The sequence below is a fragment of the Macaca fascicularis genome, chromosome 20 (assembly GCF_037993035.2).
Source record: "Macaca fascicularis isolate 582-1 chromosome 20, T2T-MFA8v1.1".
NCBI classification, from domain to species: Eukaryota; Metazoa; Chordata; class Mammalia; order Primates; family Cercopithecidae; genus Macaca; species Macaca fascicularis.
Genome location: NC_088394.1, coordinates 26,457,705 through 26,483,698, shown reverse-complemented (window position 1 = coordinate 26,483,698; position 25,994 = coordinate 26,457,705). Strand labels below are relative to the sequence as shown.

Genomic DNA, 25,994 nt, shown 5'->3' with positions numbered 1-25,994 from the left:
TGCTTCTGAAAGCCCCACTGTCCCCCCAGGGAATCACAGATGTCCTCCTCACAGCAGCCTCCCGGCTGTGAATGCCCCGCACCTGATCTTCTGCCTCCACTGAGCAGAGACGTCATTCCTGTGGCAAGTCCTAAGTTCCCGCTCCCCAGGGCTCCTCCACCAGGAATGTTTCCTCCTTTCCCATCCTTCAACTCCCCTCTCCTCCACATGCACAGGGAACTGGGTTGGCCTCTTACCATCCGACCCGTTCCCCGTGCCTCATGAGAAAGATGCAGCGACAGCTCATGGGATCACCTGGCTTGACTGCCCGACCCGCTACGTCCCGGTTGAGTCACCGAGGGAAAATCATTCTACCTCTTGCGGCCTCATTTCCTCATCTGTGAAATGGGCACACCAGCCCTTGTTTTGAATGACTGGGTGGAATCAAGGTGGTAAGACAGAAATTGACACAGAATGGGTCCCATCAGGCTCTGCACCCATGCCCATCGCCACCCGGCCCAGCCGCCCAGAATCAGGTGACTGACACATTATGTTTGGCTTGAAACTGGCTTTCCCTCCCCAACCCGCTACCTTTTGGAGGCTAGTTTTCAAGACAGAGGGTCATCTCAGCCACATCCCTGCTGCCGGGCCCCTAAGCTGTGCTGAACAAGAGACCCCAGCCTCAATTCTGCCCAGTCTCACTGCATGAACTTTCTTTGCCTCAGTGTCCCCAATTGTGACTTGGGCACAGTTCTCCGAGGCCTCCCACCATGACACTAGATGCAGCAGGCAGGGAACAGTCCCTCCTGGGCAGAGAAGGCACCCTGGTCCCAGCGGAGAACCAGGGCTGGAGTTACCTTCTGTTTCGGCTTCTTTCTCAGAAATCCATTCCGTGTTGTGGGGGGGCAATCTGATGGGCTTCTGGGGGTGGCAGCTGGGTTCAGCGTGGGGGTGACAGATGAGGGTCTGAGAAAGTAGGCAGAGGCCTGGGGTGAGAATCCACACCCAGCCCGAGTCACCAATCAGGCTGTCAGAAGACCTGTCACTCCAATGACGGGCAGCTGGGCCTCCAGACAGGTGTCCCACAGAGCAGCAGACAGAGGAAGGAGACGGCAAGGCAGGTACCAGGCGGCGGCAGCAGGGATGCACGGGCCGCAGACAGGCAGACACAGCTGCGTGGCTGTCAGCCACACTCAGGGAGAGGCAGGCAGAGGACCAGATGCCAAGGTTATGGTCATTCAGCAGAGAGACGCCAGTGGGTCTGTCCGAGGCCACTGGCTGCCACCCAGCCACATGTGCAGAGTGGGGAGGAAGAGGAGGATGTGGTGAGCCGCTCCCCGCCAGCCCCGCCCACCCGCAGCTGGGCTCCTCCTGGGAGGGAGTGAGAAAGAGGTGGGAGGGGGCCCAGCCCCACTGCAGGCACCCACTGTCACCAAAGGTCACCTGCAAGGAAGACATTTGGGGCCATCGGGGTGACACGTCCCTCTTGGGAACCTGTGACATCATCCCTACAGGCCTCTCAGTCACAACCCATGAGGCAAGCAGTGCTTCCTGGAGCCACCACATTGCACAGATGTGGAAACTGAGGCCAGAGGTGTGAAGAGGCGGCACAGTTTGACCCGTGGACCCGGAGTCCTCAGTCGCTGAATCCAATCCCTCAGCACAGAGAGAAGCACCAGAACCTTGCCCAAGGTCCCATGGAAGCCCCTTTCTCAGACTTTGCAAACCAGCCTGTTTCTCATTCCTGAGCCTTACCTGCCTAGTAGGGTCTGAGCTTGGGACCCTCTGCTCTGGCTTGACCCCCATGACTCTCTGCCTCCATTTCCTTTGGATCCAGCCTCCTGCTGCAGAGCTCCAGGGAGCAGGACCCCTTGGGCGTGTCACATCACCTCTCTGAATGCCTCACTTTGCCCATCTGTCAAATGGGGGCACCTAGCTATGAGGAAGAGGGCAGACATCAACACATGGGAGCTCAGGAAAAAACCGAGAAAAGAAATTCTCAAGAGAGTTTTCATCTTGCTCACATGCCAGAGGCCCATGAAAGAGTCAGATGTTCCTGGAAGACATTTAAGAAGCCAGGGGAGAAAATGTAACAAACTCAATCCCTAGCAATCTCAAAAGAAGGAGAGCAAGAGAATTGCTACCACCACCACTGCCAACACCACCACCTCGAATTACTTGGGTGCCTCCATGATCTTACTTTATCCCACAAAGTGTAAGGCAGACAAGATTAGTCCCATTTTACAGATGGAGAGACTGAGGCCCAGAGGAGTGAAACGTCACAAAAGCCAAGAATTAGAGCTGGGATTTGAACCTGGGTGTATTTGATTCCTAAGCTTATAGCAGGCTGTGAAAATAGGACTGTACCAGGATGAAATGCACCACAGTTAGAGGAGGCGATTTTGTGTTGTTTTGCTAACAAAGTCAGCTCAGATGCACTTGGTAGCTCTCCCAGCTGACTCGTTTTTGGGAATCAACTTGCTGCTGACCTTCATGACCGCTCCAGAGAAAAAAGAGAAAGCGTCTTGCTATTCTTTCTTTCTTTCTTTCTTTTCCTAGCTATTTTTGAGGAAGTTGGTACAAATTCCCCTGTGGTTGATTCGAAGGATCCTGGCCCTGTAAAGCTTCTCTTCCTAGCTACCGAAATGTTTCGCGTTCTCTGGAGAACGAATCTTGGGAAGACGCCAGCTTTTGTTTTTCTTTCTCTTGATCTTCAGGGTGAATTCTCTGATAACATGCACTGAAATTTGTGGTGGTTGAAAGATCAGGAGAAGAGACAGTAAAAAGAGCTAATATTTGCTGAAAGCTCACTGTGTGTCAGGGTTTTAAGAACTTTAAAGATGTACCCTCTCATTTAAACCTCAGAAATACTCGAGAAGGCTGTGTGCAGTGCTGCACACCTATCATTCCAGCATTTTAGGAGGCTGAGGTGGGAGGATCGCTTGAGGCTAGGAGTTCAGACCAGTCTGGGCAATATAGCAAGACACTGTCTCTACAAAAAAATTTAAAAATTAGACAGTCATGGTGGTGCATGCCTGTAGTCCCAGCTACTCTGGAGACTGAGGTGGGAGGACTACTTGAGCCAAGGAGTTGAAGGCTGCAGTGAGCTATGACTGCAGTGCTGCACTCCAGCCTGGGCAGCAGAGCAAGACTCTGTCTCCAAAAATAAAATCCCCAAAATGAAAAAGAATGAGTCTAGAAGATAGTTATCATCATCATCATCATTGTCCCTCTTTTACAGGTGAGGAAACTGAGGCTCAGAGAGGTTAAGTGACTTGTCCAAGGTCACACAGCTGGTGAGTGGCAGAGTTGGGATTTGAACTCAGTCATTTGGGCTCCAGAACCCGTACTCTTGTTAACTCACTGCACTGCTCTGGAGTGTGTATTAAAACAAGGATATTCAGTTTTTCCTCCCTCCCTCCTGCCTGCCTTCCTTCTTTTATCTACCTTCTTTCTACCCACCCACCTACCTATCCACCCATTCATTCTTCTCTGCACCCACCCACCCAGCCATTCCTTGCTTCCTCCCCTTAATATTTATTGAGCAGGCTCAGAGAGGTTAAGTGACTTGTCCAAGGTCACACAGCTTGCTATGTCCTGGGGATAGCCCACAGAAATATACACATGGTGACAGCCCCCATGGAGCCTATACACTAGTAGGGAGAGGTAGACAAAAAGAAGCAACAGACAAACTCAATGTAAACTGTACTAAATGTCATAGAAAACCAATGAGAGATCAAGGTTGTGACATTTGGGGGTACACTAGGTGCTAAGAAGGGACCAGCCATGGGAAGAACATTATCAGCAGAAGGATCTGCAAGTGCAAAGGCACTGAGGTAGGAAAGAATGTGGCTGGCTCCAGGAACTTGAGAACAGCATGGCGGAATACAGGGAGCAAATGGAGGAATAGTAGAAGGTGAAGGCATGGAAATCACACATCTACGCCACATGGGACTTCACAGTTTCGGGTGAGGAAGGTAGACTGTTCCAAAGGAGATGGAAAGTCATCATTGGAGGGTTTCATCTTAGGAGTGACTTAATCCAGTTTACATTTTCAATTCAGACCAGGAGTTCGGGAGTGGGTGGGATCAGCAGGGGTCACAGTCCCTTGGTGCTTAAAAAGTAGATGCATTTGGAGCTGCCAGGCCCATGTCCATTGGGGTAAACATGAGTCCTCTCAGAAATAGGCATGTGGTACCTTGAGGGGTTCCTCTGGGTCTGTAAATGTCTCATAAGTATGGCCCCTATATCCTTGGAAGGAGGGTGCTATAGGATCTCAGTGGCCCTCCAACCATGCCTCAGTACTCATAGCTGGTCAGTGGGGAGGAAGTGGTCACATTTGCATTTCAGCCAGGGGGCCTCCTGGGAAAAAAAAATTGACACACCCCCTCCCTCAACCCATTTCCTCTTTTATATTTTTATTTTAAGAGCTTTATTTAGCTGTGCTTTACATAACATAATATCAAGCCACTGTAAGTGTACAGTTCAATGACTTTTAGTGAATTTATCGAATTGTGCAATTATAACCACGATCCAATTTTAAAACAATCCCATCACCCCTGAAAGATTCCTTGTGCCTGCTTGTAGTCAATCTCCATTCCCACTCCCAGAGCCACTCATCTACTTTATGTCTTTACTGATTTTGCTTTTTTTTTTTTTTTTCCTGGGCATCTCATATCAATATGTTGTCTTTTGTGTTTAGTTTCTTTCATTCAGCCTTGCGTGTTTGAGGCATCACGTATCTAAAACTCCATTTTTAGGCCAGGCACGGTGGCTCATACCTATAATCACAACACTTTGGGAGGCCAAGGTGGGAGGATCACTTGAGATCAGGAGTTCGAGACCAGCTTGGACAACATGGTAAAACCCCACCTCTGCTAAAAGTACAATAATTAGCCTGGTGTGTTTGCACACGCCTGTAGTCCCCGCTGCTTGGGAGGCTGAGGCAGGAGAATTGCTTGAACCCGGGAAGTGGAGGTTGCAGTGAGCAGAGATGGTGCCACTGCACTCCAACCTGGGAGACAGAGCGAGACTCCATCTCAATAAATAAATAAATAAATAAATAAATAAATAATCATTTTTATTGCTGAAGAATATTATGTTGCATAGATATGCCACACAATTTATCCTTTCATGAGATGATGGACATTTGGAGTATGTCCACTTTTTCCTTTATTACAAACAAGCATGCGATGAACACTTGCATGCGAGTCTTTGTGTACACATGCATTTTCAAATCTTTTGGATATATACCCAGGAGGAGACTTGCTGGGTTACAAGGTAATTCTAAGTTTAACTTATTAAGAAACTGACAAACTGTTTTTCACGGCAGCTGCCCTGTATTATATTCCCACCAGCAATGTCTGAAGGTCCCCATTTCTCTACGTCCTGGACAACATGTGTTTTCTACTGGTTTTTCTTATAGCCATCCTAGCGGATGCAAAGTGGTATCTCATTGTGGTTTTGATTTGCATTTCCCTAATGGCTAATGATGGTAAGCATCTTTTCGTGTGCTTGGTAGTCATTTGTATATCTTGTTTGGAGTAATGTCTGTTCAAGTCCTTTGCCAAATTTTATTTATTTTATTATTAGTTTTAGACAGAGTCTTGCTCTGTCTCCCACACTGGAGCGCGGTGGTGTGATCTTGGCTCACTGAAACCTCTACCTTTTGGGTTCAAGTGATTCTTGTGCCTCGGCCTCCCAAGTAGCTGCGTTTACAGATGTGTGCCACCATGTCTATCTAATTTTTGTGTTTTTAGTAGAGACGGGTTTTCACCATGTTGGCCAGGCTGGTCTCAAACCCCTAACCTCAGGTGATCCGCCCGCCTCAGTCCCCCAAAGTGCTGGGATTACAGGTGTAAGCCACTGCGCCCAGCCCCTTGCCAATTTTTAAATTTGATTGCTTGTCATTTGCTGTTTATTTTTTTTATTTTTTTTTTTTTTTGAGATGGAGTCTCACTCTGTCACCCAGGCTGGAGTGCAGTGGCACGATCTCAGCTCACTGCAAGCTCCGCCTCCCGGGTTCACACCATTCTCCTGCCTCAGCCTCCTGAGTAGCTGGGACCACAGGCGCCCGCCACCTCGCCCGGCTAATTTTTTGTATTTTTTAGTAGAGACGAGGTTTCACCGTGTTAGCCAGGATGGTCTCGATCTCCTGACCTTGTGATCCACCCGTCTCGGCCTCTCAAAGTGCTGGGATTACAGGCTTGAGCCACCGCGCCCGGCCGAGGTTTACACTTAACAGGAAATTTATAACAATATAGTCTGAATCAATAACAACTTGGTTTAAATAGCAATATAAAAACTCTATTCCTATACAGCTCCCTCTACTCTATTCTACTTCTATCCCTGCCCCTCTTTTGTTGTCATTGTCACAAACTACATCTTTATGTGGCATGTGCTCATTAGCATAGATTTATAATTATTTTTATGTATGTATCTTTTAAATAGTATAGGAAACAGAGGAGTCATAAGCCAAAAATACAATTATACTAGTTTTTATATTTACCTTTACTGGTGTTCTGTATTTATTCATATGGCTTTGATTTACTGTCTAGTGTCCTTGCAGCTCAGCCTGAAAGACTCTCTTTAGTGTTTTTCATAGGGAAAGCCTGCTGGTGATGAACTACTTCACCTTTTTTTCAATCTTTGAATGTTTTAATTTCTTAATCATTTTGGAAAGATAGTTGTGCCAGATAAAGAATTCTCAGTTGGCAGGATTTTTTCCTTCAGCACTTTAAATATATCATAGCTCGGGCGGCGGGAGGAGTGGCAGCGGCCAGGCAGCCCTGTTTCGCAAAGGCTCTCTGCGCGCCACGGTCCGCAGGCACCCCGCAGGCGCCTTCCCCCCACCGCCCCCCGGCCCAAGGGGCCGCCAAGAAAGAGCCCAAGAGGAGATGGGCGCGGTTGTCAGCTAAACTTCCTGCAAAAGTGGAAGCGAAGCCGAAAAAGGCAGCAGCGAAGGATAAATCTTCAGACAAAAAAGTGCAAACAAAAGGGAAAAGGGGAGCAAAGGGAAACAGGCCCAAGTGGCTAACCAAGAAACTAAAGATTTACCTGCAGAAAACAGGGAAACGAAAACTGAGGAGCGTCCAGCCTCTGATGAAGCAGGAGAGAAAGAAGCCAAGTCTGATTAATACCATATACCATGTCTTACCAGTGGTCCCTGTCTCCCTTCTTGTACAATTCAGAGCAATATTTTTATCAACTATTTTGTAAATGGAAGTTTTTTAGTAGCTCTAGAAACATTTTTAAGAAGGAGGGAATCCCACCTCATCCCATTTTTTAAGTGTAAATGCCTTTTTTTAAGAGGTGAAATCATTTGCTGGTTGTTTATCTTTTGGTACAACCAGAAAATAGTGTGGGATATTGAATTATGGGAGACTTTGGCTGTCTCGGGTGTCAGCTTAATATTCCATAGATGGGGGGGTTAGTTTTTATATCCTAGAATACAAAGCATATTAAATGGCAATATGGAGTCAGTCCTGCATTGAATGTCTTGAACATTTTAAATTACTTCTATTCCCATGTTGTTTTTTAGTAGAATTGTTTCCTAAAGAAAACCACTATTTGATCATGGCGCTCCCTGTCAGAATTGTGTGCACTCTGTAACATCTTTGGTTGTGGTAGTCCTGTTTTCCTAGTAACTTTGTTACTGTGCTGTGAAAGATTACAAATTTGAATGTGTAGTATACATGCCATCCAGTTGCGAACTGGTGGGCCACATGTAACAGCTGACCAACATGTGAAGATACTGGTACTTGATAGCCTCTTAAAGAAAATTTGCTTCCAAATTTTAAGCTGGGAAGTCACTGGAATAACTTTAAAAAAGAATTACAATACATGGCTTTTTAGAATTGCATTACATACATTAAGAATTGTATACAAATTGAAATGTCGGTACTGATCTTCAAGCAATAAAATCTCAATTATGAAAAATATATATGTATCATCCTTCTGTCTTCTGGCCTTGGGGCTTCTGATGAGACTTTGGTCATTAATCTTGTTGAGGGCCCCTTGTATGTGACAAGTTACTTCTCTCTTGCTAGTCTCCAGATTCTCGATTTGTCTTTGTCTTTCAATGGTTTGATTATAATGTCCTGGTGTAGATTTCTTTGGTTTTATCCTAGTCGGAGTTCACTGAGCTTCTTGGATGTATATATTCATATCTTTCATCAAATTTTGGAAATGTTTGACCTTTATTCAAATATTCTTTCTGGTCCTTTCTTTCTTCTCCTTCTGGGATTCACATAATGCATATGTTTATACACTTAATGGTGTCTCACAGTTCTCTCAGGCTCTGTTTATTTTCCTTCCTTTTTACTTTATGCACCTCAGACTAGATGATTTCAATCTACCTAGCTTCAAGTTTATTGATTCTTTCTTCTGCCTACTCAAATCTGGTGTTGAAGCCCTCTAATAAATTTTTCATTTTGGCTATTATATTTTTCGGGTCTGAAATTTCTATTTGGTTATTTTAAATAATGTCTAGCTCTTATTGATATTCTCTACTTGTTCACACGTAGTTCTGGTTTACGTTAGTTCTTCCCTTATGGTTTCCTTTAGCTCTTTGAGCATATTTAAGACAATTTATTCAGTGTCTTTGTCTAGCAGCTCTAATGTTTGGACTTCTTTAGGGACATTTTCTATCCATTTTTCCCCCCTGTGAATGGGCTGGGTCTTCCTGTTCCTTTGTATACCTTATAGGTTTTTGTTGGAAACTTGGCACTTTGAATGTTACAATGCGGTACTTCTAGAAATCACATTCTCCCTTCCCCTGTCCACAAGGCTTGCTTTTGTCGTTTGCTGTGAGCTTCAGCCATTCATTTATTTAGTGACTTTTCCAAACTATTTTTGCAAAGACTCTATCCTTTGTTGTGTATGTTCACTGAAGTCTCCATTCTGTTATCTCAGCAGTTAGTCAGTGATCTGTAAGAGGTTTCCTTAAATACCTGCAGCCAAAAGGAAAAACAAAATAAAAGATATTCCACCAGTCTTTGTAAATTGGCTCTGAGCTGGGATACTCCTTTAACACTTAACCAAGCAGACTACAACTCTGTCTTAGCCTTCACCTGTGCTTGTGCAGAGCCTAATTAGCCAGAGGTGCAAGCCTAGGGTCATCTCATATCATTTCTGTGCATGACTTCAGCCCTGTGCGTATGTGTTATATTCTAGATTCCCTGGTATACACGGAAGCTTTTCAAAGCCCTTATTCCCCCCTATGTATTCCTCCTTAGTCGTTTTCTTCTCCAGCTTTTTGGTCTCTGCTTCTTTGTCTGTCATCCCTTGCCCCACATGGGTAGTTTGTGTCTTTAAAGTTTTTCAACAGACATTGCCTGGGAAGCTGCTCCAGCCTAGAGTTCAAGGGAAGGGGGAGGGCAAAACAAAGGCAAGCACCTGAGTGGATCCTTTAGGGAGAGGCCAGACAGATCAAAATGTAGAAACACAATTCTTTGAGACCAAGGCTTGTCTTGTTCTTTCTGGTACCACCAAGCCATGCCAAGAATGCAGGCTACTGTACTCACAGCCATGACTGAGCTAATGAATGTGAGACGGTAGGCAAGTAAGTAAAAATGCTACAATATTTTCTTACCAAGGATTAGCAGCCTCTTCTGGTTGCTAAAAGGTTTTGATTACATTTCAGAGTTCCAAAAGACTTTCTTCTGACAGTTTCTTCCAGCTTAATGTTTGCTTTAGTGGAGGAATCGATCCTTGGAGTTCCTTACTCTGCCATTTTTTAATAATGTACTTAATGGTGGTTTTTTTTTTTTTTTTTTTGAAGCATAACCCTTTTAAATTTTATTGAAACCAAATTTATCAATTTTTTTCTTTTGTGGATTGGACTTTTGGTGCCATATCCAAGAAATCTTCACCTAAACCAAGGTAGCAAAAATCTCCTCTCATGTTTTCTTCTAAAAGTTTAATTGTTTTAGTCTTGCATTTTTATTTTTTATTATTTATTTCTTTTCTGAGGCAAGGTTTTGCTCTGTCGCCCAGACTGGAGTCTAGTGGCTCACTGCAATCTCAGGTCACTGCAACCTCCACCTTCCGGGTTCAAGCTATTCTCCTGCCTCAGCCTCCTGAGTAGCTGGGACTACAGGTGCACACCACATGCCCAACTAATTTTTGTATTTTTGGTAGAGATGGGGTTTCTCCATGTTGCTCAGGCTGGTCTTGAACTCCTGGGCTCAAGTGATCCACCCGCCTCAACCTCCCAAAGTGAGCCACCGAGCCTGGCCTTACCTTTTTAAAATTATGATTTTGAGTTAATTTTGTGAGTGATGTGAGGTCATGATCTAAATTTATCTCTTTTCATATAAATATCTAAATGTTTCAGCACAATATTTCGAAAAGATTGTCCTTTCCCCATTGAAATGCCCTGGCACCTATTTTGATAATTGACTATACATATATGGGTTAATTTCTGGACCCTATATTCTGATCCATTGCTTTATATGTCTATCCATTTACTAGCACCACACTGCCTTGATTACCGTAGCTTTGCAGTAAGTTTTGAAATCAGGAAGTAGGAGTCTTCCAAATTTGTTCTGCTTTTTCAGAATTGTTTTGGCCATTCTGAGTCCTTCGCATTTCCATTATAAATATTAAATTCCATATAAGTTTCAGCTTGCTAATTTCTGCAAAAACTCCTACTGGGATTTTGGCAAGGATTGTCTTGAATCAGTAGATCCATTTGAGGAAATCTGCCACCTCAAAAACTTGGAGACTTTCAATCCTGGATATAGGCACTCTCTCCATTTATTTAGATCCTTGAAAATTCTTCTCAGACAACTCCTTCCTCATCCATTCATTTTTTTGAATTAATTTTTATTGTAATAAATACACATCACATGACATGTACGATATGGTTTGGCTGTGTCCCCACCCAAGCCTCATCTTGGATTGTAGCTCCCACAGTTCCCACATGTTGTGGGAGGGACCCGGTGGGAGATAATTGAATCATGGCGGTGGTTTTTCCTATACTATTCTTGTGGTAGTGAATAAGTCTCATGAGATCTGATGGTTTTATAAAGAGAAACCCCTTTCACGGGCTCTCATTGTCTCCTGTCTGCCGCCATGTAAGACGTACCCTTCGCCTTCTGAGACCTCCCCAGCCACATGAAACTGTGAGTCCATTCAACCTCTTTTTCTTTATAAATTACCCAGTCTTGGGTATGTCCTTATCAGCAGCGTGAAAACAGACTAATACAATGTACCGTCTTATCCAATTTTAAGTGTAAGTTCAGTGGTATTATCTGATGCATTCCTTTTTGAGGTCCAACATTGTGGGGTTCCTCTAATGGACCAGATGGTCTGCTGAGGGCCACAGCCAAGAAGGGACAGGGGATGTTTCATGGGGAGCAAACCACAAAGGAAGGAGACGTCTAGAGGGCTGGATTGTGTGCGACATGTGGCTGAAACCGGGAACCCCCTTTTCTCTCAGTTACCCTGAGACAGCAGGTTTCTTTTAAGAGCAATGGCTGAATATAAAGAAAAAACTAATAAATAGTGCCCTCAGTTATGAGTAACACAGACAGAATATGTTTATCCTGCCTTAAAGGCTCATCTTGGTTTGTATTAGGCTCTGGACTAATAGGGGTATCATTTAAGCAGATGATAAGACTAAGAATTTTGTAAATTTCTTTCTAAAATTAGGATCTCTAATGGGCTGATCAGACTGCCCTAGTCACTGATCACATCAATTGCTGTTTGGTACATGAGTTGTGTCTTGGTTGGGTTCCCCAAGAAGCAAATTCTAAGACAAGGATTTAAAGATAAGTCATAGATTTGGGAAATAATCCTAGTAAACACTTATAGGAGAATGGAGAAGTGAGGCAGGGAAAGGGAGGAAGCGAGCAGAAGGTGCTTTAAGGAGAAAGTTACTGCTGTTGGCAACTGGAGCTGAATCCCACTGAGTACCTCTGGGAGTCAACATAGAACATGTCTCCAACTCGTCCCAAAGGAGAAACAAGAAATCTGGGATATTTCTTTTCCAGGACTTCATTTGTTGTTAGATGAGGGCTGCTTCCGTGGCCATGACTCTTTGACATTTCCAGCTTGCCGATTGTGTGCACCTGCTGCCAAAAATGAACCCTCAAGCAGGGAGTTGCAAACACAGCAAAAATACTTTGGTGTATAAAGTTGAGAAGTTAAGGGAAGGCTTCAACATCTGCTACAGAGGCCATGATAGGGACAATTAATTATGTTCCAGCTTCCATCTTATCCTTCTTTCTCATATCAGAGCCATAGTGTAATTCTGGATGGCAACAGACCAGGCTAATAGACCACTTTCCAGCTTCCCTTGCAGCTAGTGGTGGGAGTGTTCACGTGGACCTTCTGGAAGCACCCTGTGGCCCTTCCGCTCTTCCCCTTCCCCCTGCCTAAAGTGTAGATGTGACGACTGGAGCTCAAGCAGCCATTTGGAACTAAAGAAAAAGAACAGGAGAATCACAGAGAACTTGACCCTGATATCATGGGTCATGAACAAATGTCAGTCATCACTTGTCTCTAGACTTCTCATTCCACAAAGGAATTAGCTCTTACGTGTTTAAGCCACTGTGGTTGGTCTCTATTAGAAGTTGGAACTTCTAACCATACAAAGGGCTTGAGTGACTATCAAAAAGAGGAAGGGGGTTATCTGTGTACCCAAACGGGTGAAGCACATTATGCTAGGTAAAACCAGGTATGCTCTGTGTATAAAGTACTGACTAGGTTGAAATGAATCGTGAAGAGAGGGTTGGATGAATTTAGAAAACATCTGTGAAACAGAGTACTCTGTAGCTACGCCATGTGAGGACATAGCAAGAAGGTGGCTGTCTGCAAGCTAGAAAGGTTGTTCAGAAACAACCATCAACCACCTTGATCTTAGACTACCAGCCTCCAGAAGTGTGGGAAAATAAACTGTTACCGAAGCCACACAGTCTATGATATTTTGCTATGGCAGCCAGAGCTGACTAAAACAGATGTATCTGTATTAGTCAGTGTTCTCCAAAGAAACAGAACTGTAACCAACACAATTATTAATAACAATAATACAAAATTGTTTACAGTGTAAGGGACTTGCCCTCTGCACTAAGCTATCAAAACCACCTTTTATTTTAATTTTGGATTTTTGAGACAGGGTCTCACTCTGTCGCCCAAGCTGGAGTGCAGTGGTGTGATCATGGTGTGATCCCTGCAGCTTCAACCTCCCAAACTCAAGCCATTCTCCCTCTTTACTCTCCCGAGTAGCTGGGACCACAGGTGTGCACCACCATGCCTGGTTAAGTTTTAAAAATCTTTTTGTAGGGATGAAGTCTTGTTATATTGCCAGGGCTGGTCTCAAACTCCTGGGCTTAAGTGGTCTTCCTGCCTCAGCCTCCTAAAGTATTGGGATTACAGGCGGGAGCTACTGTGCCCAGCCCCAAGTCACCTTTTAATATCCCCATTTTAGACATAAGAAAACAGGTGCAGGAGACTGAGCAACTGGTCCACGGGCACATAGCCGGTAAGTGGTGGGGTCAACATTTGAACCTGGGCAGTCTAGCCCCAGAGGTTAATAGGCCCATTTCTGGGTGGTGGGAAATTTTATTTTTAATTTTTTATATTATTCTGTATTATCTGATTTTTAAAATGATATCTTACTTCTGGAATCTGGGAAAAATAACAAAGCTATTTCCTTTTTGAAGAGAAAAAAAAGAGGTCACAAAACGTCAGTGTGGTAGGAAAAGGGTGAAAAGAAGAGAAGGCATAAAAAATCTATAGAGATGTGAGCCATGGTCCCCCCGAAGCATGTAATGTCCTTTACTTCAAGCCAGATGTTCAATTACATGTATATGAAGATGAGAACCACGGAACCAACATGTCACATGGAAAATGCTTGCGAGATTTCCCCAAAGTCAAGAGTGTGTCACAGCCAAGGGGAACCTGAAGCACCCTAGGGTTGCATTAATAGAGGTATGGTGTCCAGAACAAGGGAGGCTAGTCTCACTGCACTGGCCACACCTACAGTCTACGTCCAGTTCTGGGCCTTCGTTTTTAAAGAACATTGGCAAATTGATGTATATTCAGAAGAGGCAACTGAGAAGGTAGAGCAGCTGGTGTGGAGACAGTAAAAAAAACATGAGACAGAAGTATTTGGAAAGAGAAGACTCAGCATGGGGCTCATGAGCAAGTCCAGACCAGCACAGTCAGAGGTGATGAATTCGAGAGGACAGCTCCAATGTCCCTGGTGGTATGTAAGCAACTCCTCGCTGCGGGGGTATGGTTGGATTAACTGAGTGTGTGGTTGGATCAAGGGCAAGGAAGTCTCCTTTCATGCTGAGTGTCTGTCTGTCTCTGATTCTTAGAAAGATGTAGGAGGGCTTACCCTGGAAGGAGAAAATTACGGACTGAATGTGCCACTCTCAACCCCTGCCAAATTCATATCCTGAAGCCTTAACCTATAATGTGGCTGTCTTTGGAGATGAGGCCTCTAAGGAAGTAATTAAGGTGAAATGAGCTCAGAAGGGTGGGGTCCTGATCTAATAATGTTAGTGCCCTTATAAGAAGAGACACCAGGGAGTTTGCCCTCAATCTCCCTCACAGCAAGAAGGCGGCTGTCTGCCAGCCAGGAAGAAAGCCTTCATCAGGCATGGAATCAGCTGGCTTTCCTTTCTGACTGCAGAGCTGGGGAGCTGGGAGTTTACCAAAGTCTTCCAGATGCTGCACAGAGAATTCAGGTGGCGCACCGAAAGTGTGCCTACCAGAAACAGGCACAAATAGACAAAGGAATTTCCCTAGCATTCTGATCCCTAATGTTATTCCTGGACCAACTTGTTGATTATGGACTTTCCAGCCTCCAGAACTGTGAGAAATAAATGTCTGTTGCACAAACCACCTGGCCATTTTGTTATAGCATCCTGAGCAGCTAAGACAGAGGGTTACAGCAACCACTGAGCTGATTGGGTACCTCTGCAAGCTTTCTCTTAGGGGAGCCTGGGGCTGAGCCCCAGCCTCCAAGGTCAGGGGTGGAGCTGCGGTGGGTTGAGCTGATTAGAGTCTTAGAGTAGAGGAGGAATTGCCCATCTCCTCCTTCCCCTGCCACCTCCAAAATTTTCACAGTTAACAAAACAGATCTTCTTTTCACTGTCAAAGGTTTTAAATTCAACGGAAAGGCTGATACACAGGTCTAAAAGTAAAGCACTTGGGTTAGTGGCATGTACTAAGTATAAGAGGTACTGCCAGGCATGGTGGCTTATGCCTGTAATTCCAGCACTTTGGGAGGTCGAGGCAGGCAGATCATCTAAGGTCAGGAGTTCAAGACCATCCTGGCCAACATGGTGAAACCCCATCTCTACTAAAACTACAAAAATTAGCCGGGCGTGGTGGCGGGCGCCTGTAATCAGTTACTCAGGAGGCTGAGGCAGGAGAATTGCTTGAACCCCAGAGGTGGAGGTTGCAGTGATCTGAAATCGCACCACTGCACTCCAGCCTGGGCGACAAGAGCAAAACTCCGTCAAAAAAAAAAAAAAAAAGAGATACTTACAGTTGTTGCTGCTACCAGACTAGTATGATTATTATTAACAGCAGTAGCATATTGTCTTTGTTTTTGTTTTTGTTTTGTTTTGTTTTCTAGTCCTGATTTACTCTTCTCCTGGTCACTGTATCCCAATATTTTCTGAGATATCATGCCCCCAAATGCCCCCTTTAGTTCCAAATGGCTGCTTGAGCTCCAGCCATCACATCTACAGTAATCCATTCTCAGTTCCTTTCCCTGGGGGAGAGCATGACCCTAGCCTAAACAAATCCACTATATTCCCTTAGCCACATTAATGGATCCAGTCAGAGTCTAAGAGATCCCATGAGACTCTAGAGGGATTGATCGGGGCAAAGACTCTGCACTTGAAGCCAGGAGAGTGTGTTCACGTGTTCCCTGTAGCTGCTGTGTGTCTCTGTGGCCACAACAGGAGAACCTGCCTCAGGATGGGGTCGCCCTGGAAGAAATGACTCAAGAGATGAACTGGGCCATCAGGAATCAGGATCCCTTGATCCAGCTATGCCTGAAAGTCAAGACACTTTAGTTAAATAGGACAATAAGTTCCCTGTTGGCTTCAACCAGTTTGGATTAAGTAAGTTTCTTTCACTTGAAACTGAAAGAATCTTGACAGATACATTACTGTGTGACCTCAAAGTGCTAGAATGGTGGTGGGTACAAAGTGCAATGACAGCAGATGCGAGTGACCCCTGATGATACCGGCCATGGTGTGGAGGGAGTGTCAGGGAAGGCTGCATGGAGGAGGGGTCACTTGTTCTGGCCTTGAAAAGATAGGACAGTGCATTTCAAAGCAGTCCACAAATGTGGACAGGAAACCAAGAAACACATTTCTAAATCACCCAAGAGTCAATGAGAAAAATTGCAGTGGAAAATTAGAAAATATTTGAACGGAATGGTTTTAAAAAAAAACCACATGCAAACATGTGGGTTGCAGCTAAAAAAATACTTAGAGGGAAATTTGTAGCCTTAACATTCACAAATTAGCAAAGAAGAAAAGCTAAAAATTAATGTTCCAAACGTCTCTCTCAAGAAATTAGAAAATGGCAGTGAAATAAACCCAAAAGAAAGAAAAGGAAAATTATAAAGATCAGAATTGGCTGAAAGAGGAAGGAAGCACAGCAGAGGACCAACCAAGCCTGGAGTTGGTTCTCTGGTAAGCCAAAGACGTGAGGGCGTGACTGCCCCGCCTGTTCGGGGAATGATGAGGGCCCTGGTGTGGGTGGGGAGGGCAGAGGGGGCCACCAGAACAAGGAGGAAGTGTTGAGGCCGTAGCCTGCTGGCAAAGACAGTGCCAGAGCCTGGAGAAGCTTCCCTGCACAGCAGCAGGAGCAGAACCCCACCCCATCGATGGCCAGAACCACGGGAGGCTCTCAGAAGGGGAGTGATGAGAGCAAGCTACCCTTGGTCCCCATCCAACTGGGCTGGGGCCTTGTAGGGCCCTGGGAGACCATCTGCAGATGAGGGAATGTGGCCCACGTGCCTGGGTCTGATTGGAAAGGAGAAGATAAGCCACAGAGGATGCCAAGTTTAGTTTTCCAGGAACCGGCCTCTGTCGCTGGGGAAACTGCCACCGCAGCTGCTGGCTGTCCACTGCAACTTTGGCACAGGCTGGCTTCCCTTTCACAGAGGGGCACCCAGACACATTAAGTGGTGTCTGAGAAGGCCCTGGAGGGCTGGGGGGAGGCTGCCAAGCTACGGCATCTCCAGCCCTTCGATAGAATATTTGGCAGGGTTTCTCCACCTTGGCAGTGTTGACATTCGGGCTGGATCATTTATGGTGGGGGCCATCCTGTGTGTGGTGGGATGGTGACCAGCAGCCCTGGCCACTTCCAACTAGATGCCTTTCCCCCAGTTGTGACCACCAAAGGTGTCCCCTGGAGAGCAAAAATTGCTCCCAGGTTGCGAACCTCTGATTTCATGTTGTAGGGGAGGAGCACTGGATCCAGAGTCCTACAGAAGATGTCCGCAGTGCCAAACTAAGACCCCAGGCAAAGTCCTTCCTCTCTTTGAGCCTCTTCACCCCTACCTGCCAATTGAGGTGAGAATACTCACCCCCAGGATTATTAGGAGGATGCTGTGCCTGGACGAGCAGGCTGCACAAACAGCACAGGTTAGGTGGGAATCGTTCTCCCTGCACCTGGGGCGAGGCTAAAGAGGTGAACTGCATGTGGGGCGGAGTCCCCATGGTGACAATAGCATGATCATCCTTGCCTCCTTGCTTTCTCTCACCACCCCAATCCCACCCGTCCGGAATTCCTGTTGGTTCCACTTTCAAAACATGCCCAGAATCCACAGCTGTGGCTGCCGCCTGCTCTAGGCATTGGAAAATTAGGGCCTCCTCTACCAAAAACATCCCCTTCTTCTAACCGCAGCCAGAATGACCATTTTGAGACAATCATCTGATCATGTCACTTCCACATCCGAAGCCTTCCTATGGTTGGTCGAACAAACCCTAAGTCCTGTGAGTGGCCAGTAAGGCCCTCTGTGGCTGATCCCCATTGCCTCTGAATTTGTCTCTTTCCTTTATCCCGGTTTTCTGACTCTGGCCTCCTGGTTGCACCCCCATCGTGCCATTCACTTCCCAGGGCCTTTGCACAGCCTGCTCCCTCCTCCTAGAACAATCTCTTTCTCCCTGTCCCTCCAGATATCTGCGTGGCTCATTCCCCTAGTTCACTCAAGCCTGTATTCAGACCTCCTCGGTGAGGTCTTTCCTGGCACCTCCTAAGCAGCTCTCCACCTGCTAATTTCCCCTGACCCCTCCCCTGCCTGCCTGTTCTGCATAGCACTCAAGCCCCTCTGACGTCACACCTTGGGCTCACCTGCACATCTTTTGGCTCGCTGTCCTCACTAGCTGTCACTTCAGGAGAGCAGGGACCTTGTTCTGCCCACTGCAGAACCTTCCTCAGTCCCTTTAGGGCAGTGCCTGGCACACCATAGGTGCTCACAAAAAGTCAGGCCTACTTCAGCCCCCCTTAGGATTCACCCCAGGAAAGAGGATCACCCCTGCCCCCGAGTCAGGTTGGCCTACAAATGGCAAGGCCCCTTCAGTCTCAAATCTCACGTGTGGCTCACACAGCTCTGCCTTTCCCTCTGGCTAAATTCACCTCTCACTTCACCCTCCGTTCTCGCATGATGTGCTCCAGCCGGGATGGGCTGTTTCCTCCGGGCTCCCGCATAGACCATGTCCTCCACCTGGTGCATTCTTTCCACTGCCATCTCCTGGAAAACTAGTTCCCGTCCTTCAGATTTTAACTTAGATGTCATCTCCAGGAAGCTTTCCCTGATTGCCCAAGTCTGGGTCAATTGTCCCTCCTCTGAGCCCAAGCTTCCCGAGTCATGTAATGAACACAGTGCGTTGTTGTTTATGTACCTGACCCTAATCCCAGGTAGGGGCCAGCCTTGTATGCCCCCAGGGCCTAGGACAGTGCTCGGACTCACAAAACCTGATTTGAGTGAATCAGCGAATGAATGAATGCTCTGAATGACTCCGCCTCAAAGGACCTAGGGCATTCTCCTTAATCACTCTTGTGGGTGCCAATCTCCTTGGCTGCCTTTAGAAGCACTATATTTTCTTCCTGAGTACTGCAGCTCTTTTTAGGCCCCTCAAAGGCACCTGGCTCTTTCAGTTTTACGGGCATTTGTGAAAGAACTCAGCCCAACAGACCTCTGATGGGCACACCTAGAACCACCTCCAAATGGATTCACCATGGCACACTCTGGGGCCACCTTCTACCTTGGAGAGAGCTCCCCACCCATTCTATCATTTCTGCCTCCCCGAAACAGTGAGCTTGCCTGGAAAGGTCTGGCCTCTCCAGGTGGGGAGGATGGAGTCAGGTGACTACGTTCTCTTTGATGAGTAGGCAGTGAGGTCCCTCAAGAAGAGGGTGTGATGCTCAGAGTAGAGACCCCTTCCCCATCCTCCTGTCATCTGAGACCATGACTTGGTTATTTTCTTGGAACCCACATGCTAATCTCGGTACCCATCAGAGACTGTCCTTATCTCTCGAGGGCTGGGATGGGGGACATGCTGGAGGACACAGATGTGCACACACAGGTGTGCACAACACACAAATGAAAACAGCAGCAGTAGCAGGTGCCGAGTACTTACTCAGTGCCAGATGCTAGTATCTTATTTATTCCACTAAACACCTCCAAGTCTATGTTGTTGCTGGAGGCTTAGGGTCCTTGGGCCACAAGTGGGACTAAAAATAATCCTGATCTCTGTCTGTCCGTGATAAGAGCTAGTAATAATAGTAATGTCTGCCTTCTGTTGTCTCCCTGTATTCCTGTATTAGTCTGTTTTCACGCTGCTGATAAAGATATACGTGAGACTGGGCAATTTACAAAAGAAAAGTGTAACTGGACTTAACAGTTCCATGTGGCTGGGGAGGCCTCATAATCATGGCCAAAGGCAAGGAGGAGCGAGTTACATCTTATGTAAATGGGGGTAGGCAGAGAGCTTGTGCAGGCAAACTCCCGTTTTTAAAGCCATCAGATGTCATGAGACTTATTCTTTATCATGAGAACAGCACAGGAAAGATCCACCCCCCCAATTCAATTATCTCCCACTGGGTCCCTCCCACAACACATGGGAATTATGGGAGCTGCAAGATGAGATTTGGGTGGGGACGCAGCCAAACCATATCACCCCCCAACAACAGGAGGCAGACATTATTACCAGCGCATATCACAGATGGGGAAACCAAGTCACAGGGAATTTAAATAACTTGTTCATGGTCACACAGATAAGAAGACATGAACCTGGGATTCAAACCTGGACAGTTTGGCTGCAGAGCCTGAGCTGTTAACCATGACACTGTCATCTTTTTCACAAATGCCCACACACAAGTCTCCTTGTGTACATATGAACATATCTCACATACATACATGTGCAAATCAGCATACAAAATCCCGCTCTTGCTCATGCACTCACGGGCCCACACAACCCAAGCACACAGATATAGATTCCCCTCTAGCATGAGATTCATCATACATGGTCAACAGGCAGCGAGAATTCACCCCACTCACACACATTTACATACAAGTGTGCACGTCCCTGTTAATACATGCCTACGTGAAAAGCATGCAGAACCCCCACTCACAAGTTCACACATGCGCAAGTACACACACATTGTCATGTAAGCACAGGCATATATATGTGTGCACACTTGCATATAAACATTTCTTGAGCACCTACTATGTGCCAGGCACTGTGCTGGTTGCTGGGAATATAAAAGTAAAGAAAACCGAGTTTCTACTCTCCCAGAGTGTGTAATCCAGGGCAAGGGGAGGCATGCGTGACCAAATCAGATAGAAAGTGCAGCCTGTAATGCCAGCACTTTGGGAGGCTGAGGCGGGCGAATCACCTGAGGTCAGGAGTTCAAGACCAGCCTGGCCAACATGGTGAAACCCCGTCTCTACTAAAAGTACAAAAATTAGCTGGGCATGGTGGCGCATGTTGTAATCTCAGCTACTTGGGAGGCTGAGGCAGGAGAGCTGTCTAAGCCCGGGAGGCAGAAGAGGTTGCAGTGAGCCGAGATCGCACCATTGCACTCAAGCCTGGGCGACGGAGCAGGACTCCATCTCAAAAAGAAATGGAAAGCTCATAGTTATGGAGTGCTTATTATGCATACAGTTGCAGAGCTGAATCTGCCTCATGCATTAGGGGTCCGTAAACACCACAGCCCCCATGCTTACATGTACACGTATGAATATTAAACCTCCCTCCCTGCAGAAGCCACGTGGCACAACCTGGGCCCTTGACAGGAGTGGATGGCGTGCAGGGGACAGGGATCAGCATTATTTTCAGCCCCCCTTGTGGCCCAAGGACCTCAAGCCTCCAGCAACTTCCCTGAGATGAGACCATGGCCTGTGGGACTAAATGCACATGCAATTTGCAGACATGTGTACACCTCTCCACGTGCTTGTAGGTGTGCAAGTCCCTCAGCAGTCCCCCACTCTCCTCAGGGCCTCCCGCCCTATCAAGAGCCCCTGTCCCTAAGTCACCAACCTCCTCCCCTACCCTCATCTTGCGCCGTAGGGACCTGTGGGACAGAGACATTTGGATCTTCCAAGAGGCTGCACACACAGGCGGAGGATGGGTTGCAATGACTCGGCTTCCAGGCAGCTGTGGTGAGTTTCTGCAAAGACTCCCTTCCTCAAAGAGGCTCTGCTTTACTGAAAGTTCAGGCTGCCGTGGTTTCCCCGCATTCACATGGGGGAAAGGTCAAACTCTCACAAAAATATTTACCAAGAACTGTCTGTCAGTCAGTCAACAAGCATTTACGGACAGCTGCTGCTCACACGCTGGGGAGAGCGCGGGGATGAATAAGCACAGGCCTTGTCCTACATAAAAGCTCAGGGGCCATGAGGGAGCTGTCACTGGCCCAGCAAGGGACACAGTGGCCAGGAAGAGGGAACTGTTTGTCTAAAACCTGGCATCAAGAGAGTGTGCCCTGGTGAGACCAAAACAACCATTTTTCATGGCCCCTCAAATCACAACCAGTGGTGTGCTGGTAAGCCAACAAAAACAACAGAAAACAAACCAAAAACCCAATATGTGGTGATTGCTGCAAAATCCTGAAACACGGTGTTTGCTGCTTTGCATGGTGTAGATATTCTCACTGTGGCCCATTTCAGACTACCAAGGTGATGTCAGGGGTTGCAGAAGCAAAGATGGCCACAGGTGGCTCCTGGGAGCTGGTGCAAGCTGGACTCAGCACACTTTTTCTTCCCATAGACACAAGGAGGACACGGCCAGAGCTTTGGTACCTGGAACAGAGTAAGGAGTCTCAGTTAGAAGCGCCAGGGACAAGAACCAAACCTCTTGTTCATCTTTTGAGGCATATTCTGATCTGTTCTTTCATTCCCTCAGCACTTACCCTGTGCCAGGTACTGTGCACCTGAAGGTGCTGAGACCATTGCTGCCTATGCTGATGGGGAAGTATTGGTGATAAGGAGCCCAGAAGAGAGGCACTAATCAAGTGCCTGGGGAGCTGGAGGACTTCCTGGAGGAGGTAGTATCTAAGCTGAAATGGAAGGGAGTAAAGCAGCAAGTGAGGGGTAGAAAGAGTTATTTGCAAGCAGAGGAAATAGGATCTGCAACAGCTTAGCGATCTCACTGGGTTCCCCTAGCAAAAGCATCCTGTTGAGCAGATTTCGTAAATGAACCAGCACCATCCTGAGTGCTTTACAAGTATTCACTCATTTAATCCTCAGATGATCCTATGGGGTATTTAATATTCTTAGCTCCACTGTACAGATGAGATCACTGGGACAGACGGAAGTTATTAATAAGTCAATATGCCCAAGATCACTGGTCTGCCCTTCCTTCCCGCGATGCTACCTTGAAGCATCTGAAGTAGGTGCGGCTTGGGGAAATTTTAGGGGGTACCCAGATATGGGAAACAACTGTAAATTTAGTTCTGGGTTTAATGAAATGTCAGAGTGTGGGAAGTGATGGTTCAGTGCCTCCCCTGCTCCCTGCCAGCCCTTTACACACAAAGACAGAGTATTGTCCATCTTGGACACGTTGACCAAGGCTGTCGGTCAGCCAGTCAACAGAGATTTGTCAGAATCTTTATGTCTTCATCTGGTCTAGGACTGGGATGTTTACAGTGAGCCTCTGCTCACATTTTGTTTTGTTTTTCTTTCTTTTCTTTTCTTTTTTTCTTTTTTTGAGACGGAGTCTTGCCCTGTCACCCAGGATGGAGTGCAATGGCATGATCTTTGTTAACTGCAACCTCCGCCTCCTAGGTTCAAGTGATTCTCCTGCCTCAGCCTCCTATGTAGCTGGGATTATAGGTGCATGCCACCACGCTCGGCTAATTTTTTGTATCTTTAGTAGACACGGGGTTTCACCATGTTAACCAGGCTGGTCTTGAACTCCTGACCTTGTGATCCGCCCACCTCAGCCTTCCAAAGTGCTGGGATTACAGGCGTGAGCCACCGTGTCTGGCCTTGTTTTGTTTTTCTACTGAACACTTAATCTGGACTGGGCTCTAGGCTGAGGATTGGGGCACAGAAGAAGTAATGAATCTGTATCCCTGTTATCAGGGAGCATGATAGGAGACATACAAGAGACATGATTTTCTGTATGTTTGAAATATTCCATGATTTAATATTAAAAAAATTTATTTATATTAAATTTTAGACACAAGGTCTTGCTCAGTTGCCCAGGCTGGAGTGCAGTGGCACGATGATGGCTCACTGCAGCCACAAACTCCTGGGCTTAAACGATCCTCCTGCCTCATCCTCCTAAGTAGCTGGGACTACAGGTGCAAGTAGTCGATTGCAGTAAGTGACGATTACAATACGTGATCAAAGAGGCCTGAGGACAAAGGAGAAAACAATTCTGCCTTCCCTCGGGGGGAGGCCTCACAGGGAAAGGCCTGCTGCCACTGTAACTGAGAAGATGATGTTTTACAGTGGTTGCCAGGGAATCAGGGGAAGGCGATTTGGACTGACAGATACGGATAAGGATTTTTTTTTTTTTTTTAAGAGAAGAGGCAATGGTGAAAATGTTCTAGAATTACATAGTGAGGATATGTGTACTACAACATCATGAATACACTAAAATCCACTGAGTTATATATTTTTAAGTGGTTGAAATAGTGAATTTTAAGTCATATAAATGTTATCTCAATAAAAAATAAGCTTATGACTGGGCGCAGTGGTTCACGCCTGTAATCCCAGCACTTTGGGAGGCCAAGGTGCGTGGGTCACCTGAGGCCAGGAGTTTGAGATCAGCCTGGACAACATGGCGAAACCTCATCTCTACTAAAAAACACAAAACTTAGCTGAGCGTGTTGGTGGGTGCCAGTAATCCCAGCTACTTGGGAAGCTGTGGCAGGAGAATTCCTTGAACCTGGGAGGCAGAGGTTGCAGTGAGCCAAGATCGTGCCATTGCACTCCAGCCTGGTTGACAAGAGTGAAACTCCATCTTAAATAAATAAATAAATAAATAAATAAATAAGCAAGCTTATGTTTCAACCACAGGGAGTTTTTTGGTTGTAAGTGACAGAAATGGCTGTTTAAAAAGGAAGTTTAGGTGGGGCATGTTGGCTCATGCCTGTAATCCCAGAGCTTTGGAAGACTGAGGCAGGAGAATCACTTGAGACTAGGAGTTTAAAATCAGCCTAGGCAACGTTCAGCCTGGGCAACATAGCGAGACACCGTTTCTACAAAAAAATACAAATATTAGCCAGACATGGTCACTTGTGCCTGTAGTCTCAGCTACTCAGGAGGCAGGAGGATCCCTTAAGCCCAGGAGTTTGAGGCTGCAGTAAGCCATAATCGTGCCACTGCACTCCAGCCTCGGCAACAGAGCAAGACCTTGTGTCTAAAATAATAGTAATACATTTTAAAAGTAAAAAATGACATTTAGGAATATAGTTTCAGGCATGGATGGATCAAGGTTCTCAAATAATTTCTTCAGGTTGGAAGGCTGTACTCTGGGATCTGCTTTCTTTTGTATTGGCTTTAGTCTCATTCCCAAGCAAGCTGAGTAAGCCTCGATGGTGGCCAAAGAAAAGCAGGACTCTCAGAAGCCAAGACTTATAGCTTTCAAAGCCCAAAGGAAAGAAGGCATGTTTTCCTAATGGTTCCAATGATGCTACGAGGAAACGCTCTCATTGGTCAGTTTGAATCATATGCCTGTCCCTGACCCAGTCTTTAGACTGGGAAAGGAATGCTCTGATTGGCCAAGCCTGAGTCACGTGCCCTGTTGGAAAGCTAGGAGTTAGATCAGTTTTCTGGAAGCTGTGTGAACTGAGAGTGGGAAGACGCTGTCCCGGCAAGGACCACCAGGTGGTGATGTCAGAAGAAGGGAGAGTAGATACAGGGCAGGCAGGACGGCAGGGTTCCTCCCGAAGAGTGGTAGGGAGGGGCGTGCCTGCCAGAGGGAAAGGCTTGAGTAAAGGCTCGGAGGTTGAAATTGCGTGGTGTAGGCTGGGAACTGTGGCTGGGTGGTGGCGTGTAGTCAGATAATGGTGTCTAGAGGGGTCAGGTCATGTGTCTGAAGACATGAGAACTGAGGGAACCAGGGCCAACTTGCAAAGAGGTTTGGACAGGGCCTGTACGCCAGTGTTGCCCAAACTCTCATCCCTATGCACACAAGTGATTTCTGCCGTATTTATATTTTTTCTCCATCATCACATTTTCCTCATATGGGCTTCCTCGTTTTGTTTAAATCACTTTATTGTCAAATGAAACATTGTCACCATCACACATGAAAGATCAGGATCCTTTACTGTAAATAGAAGGGAACTGTAAAAACAAGCCCAATGAAACCAAAACCGAGTTATTAACTTCCAGCTAGATGCTGCAGCCTGTGGCAGGCTGATGAGGAGAAGAGAAAGAGAACTGAAAAAGGAATTGTTTGTTTTCTCAGCTCACCATGCCCACATGTCACCTAAAATCATCTTAGGGACCCCAGGGAGCAAGGAAGGGACGCAGTCACAAAGATGGTCCTGGTCCTGGCGCGGGGGAGTGTTTGAGAAAG

General features: G+C 46.4%; 1 protein-coding gene and 1 pseudogene across 2 annotated transcripts in view; one reads left to right on the top strand and one right to left on the bottom strand.

Moving 5' to 3' along the window:
- Window positions 1-1,283, bottom strand: part of IL21R (interleukin 21 receptor) — a 48,524-nt gene extending 47,241 nt beyond the window's left edge. For both annotated transcript variants that reach the window (XM_074026826.1, XM_005591521.5), the window contains exon 1: window positions 837-1,283. The gene's annotated coding sequence lies outside the window, so the exon portion shown is untranslated. The remainder of the gene's footprint in view (window positions 1-836) is intronic.
- Window positions 1,123-7,946, top strand: LOC107128315 (uncharacterized; annotated as a pseudogene).
- The last annotated feature ends 18,048 nt before the right edge of the window (window positions 7,947-25,994 follow it).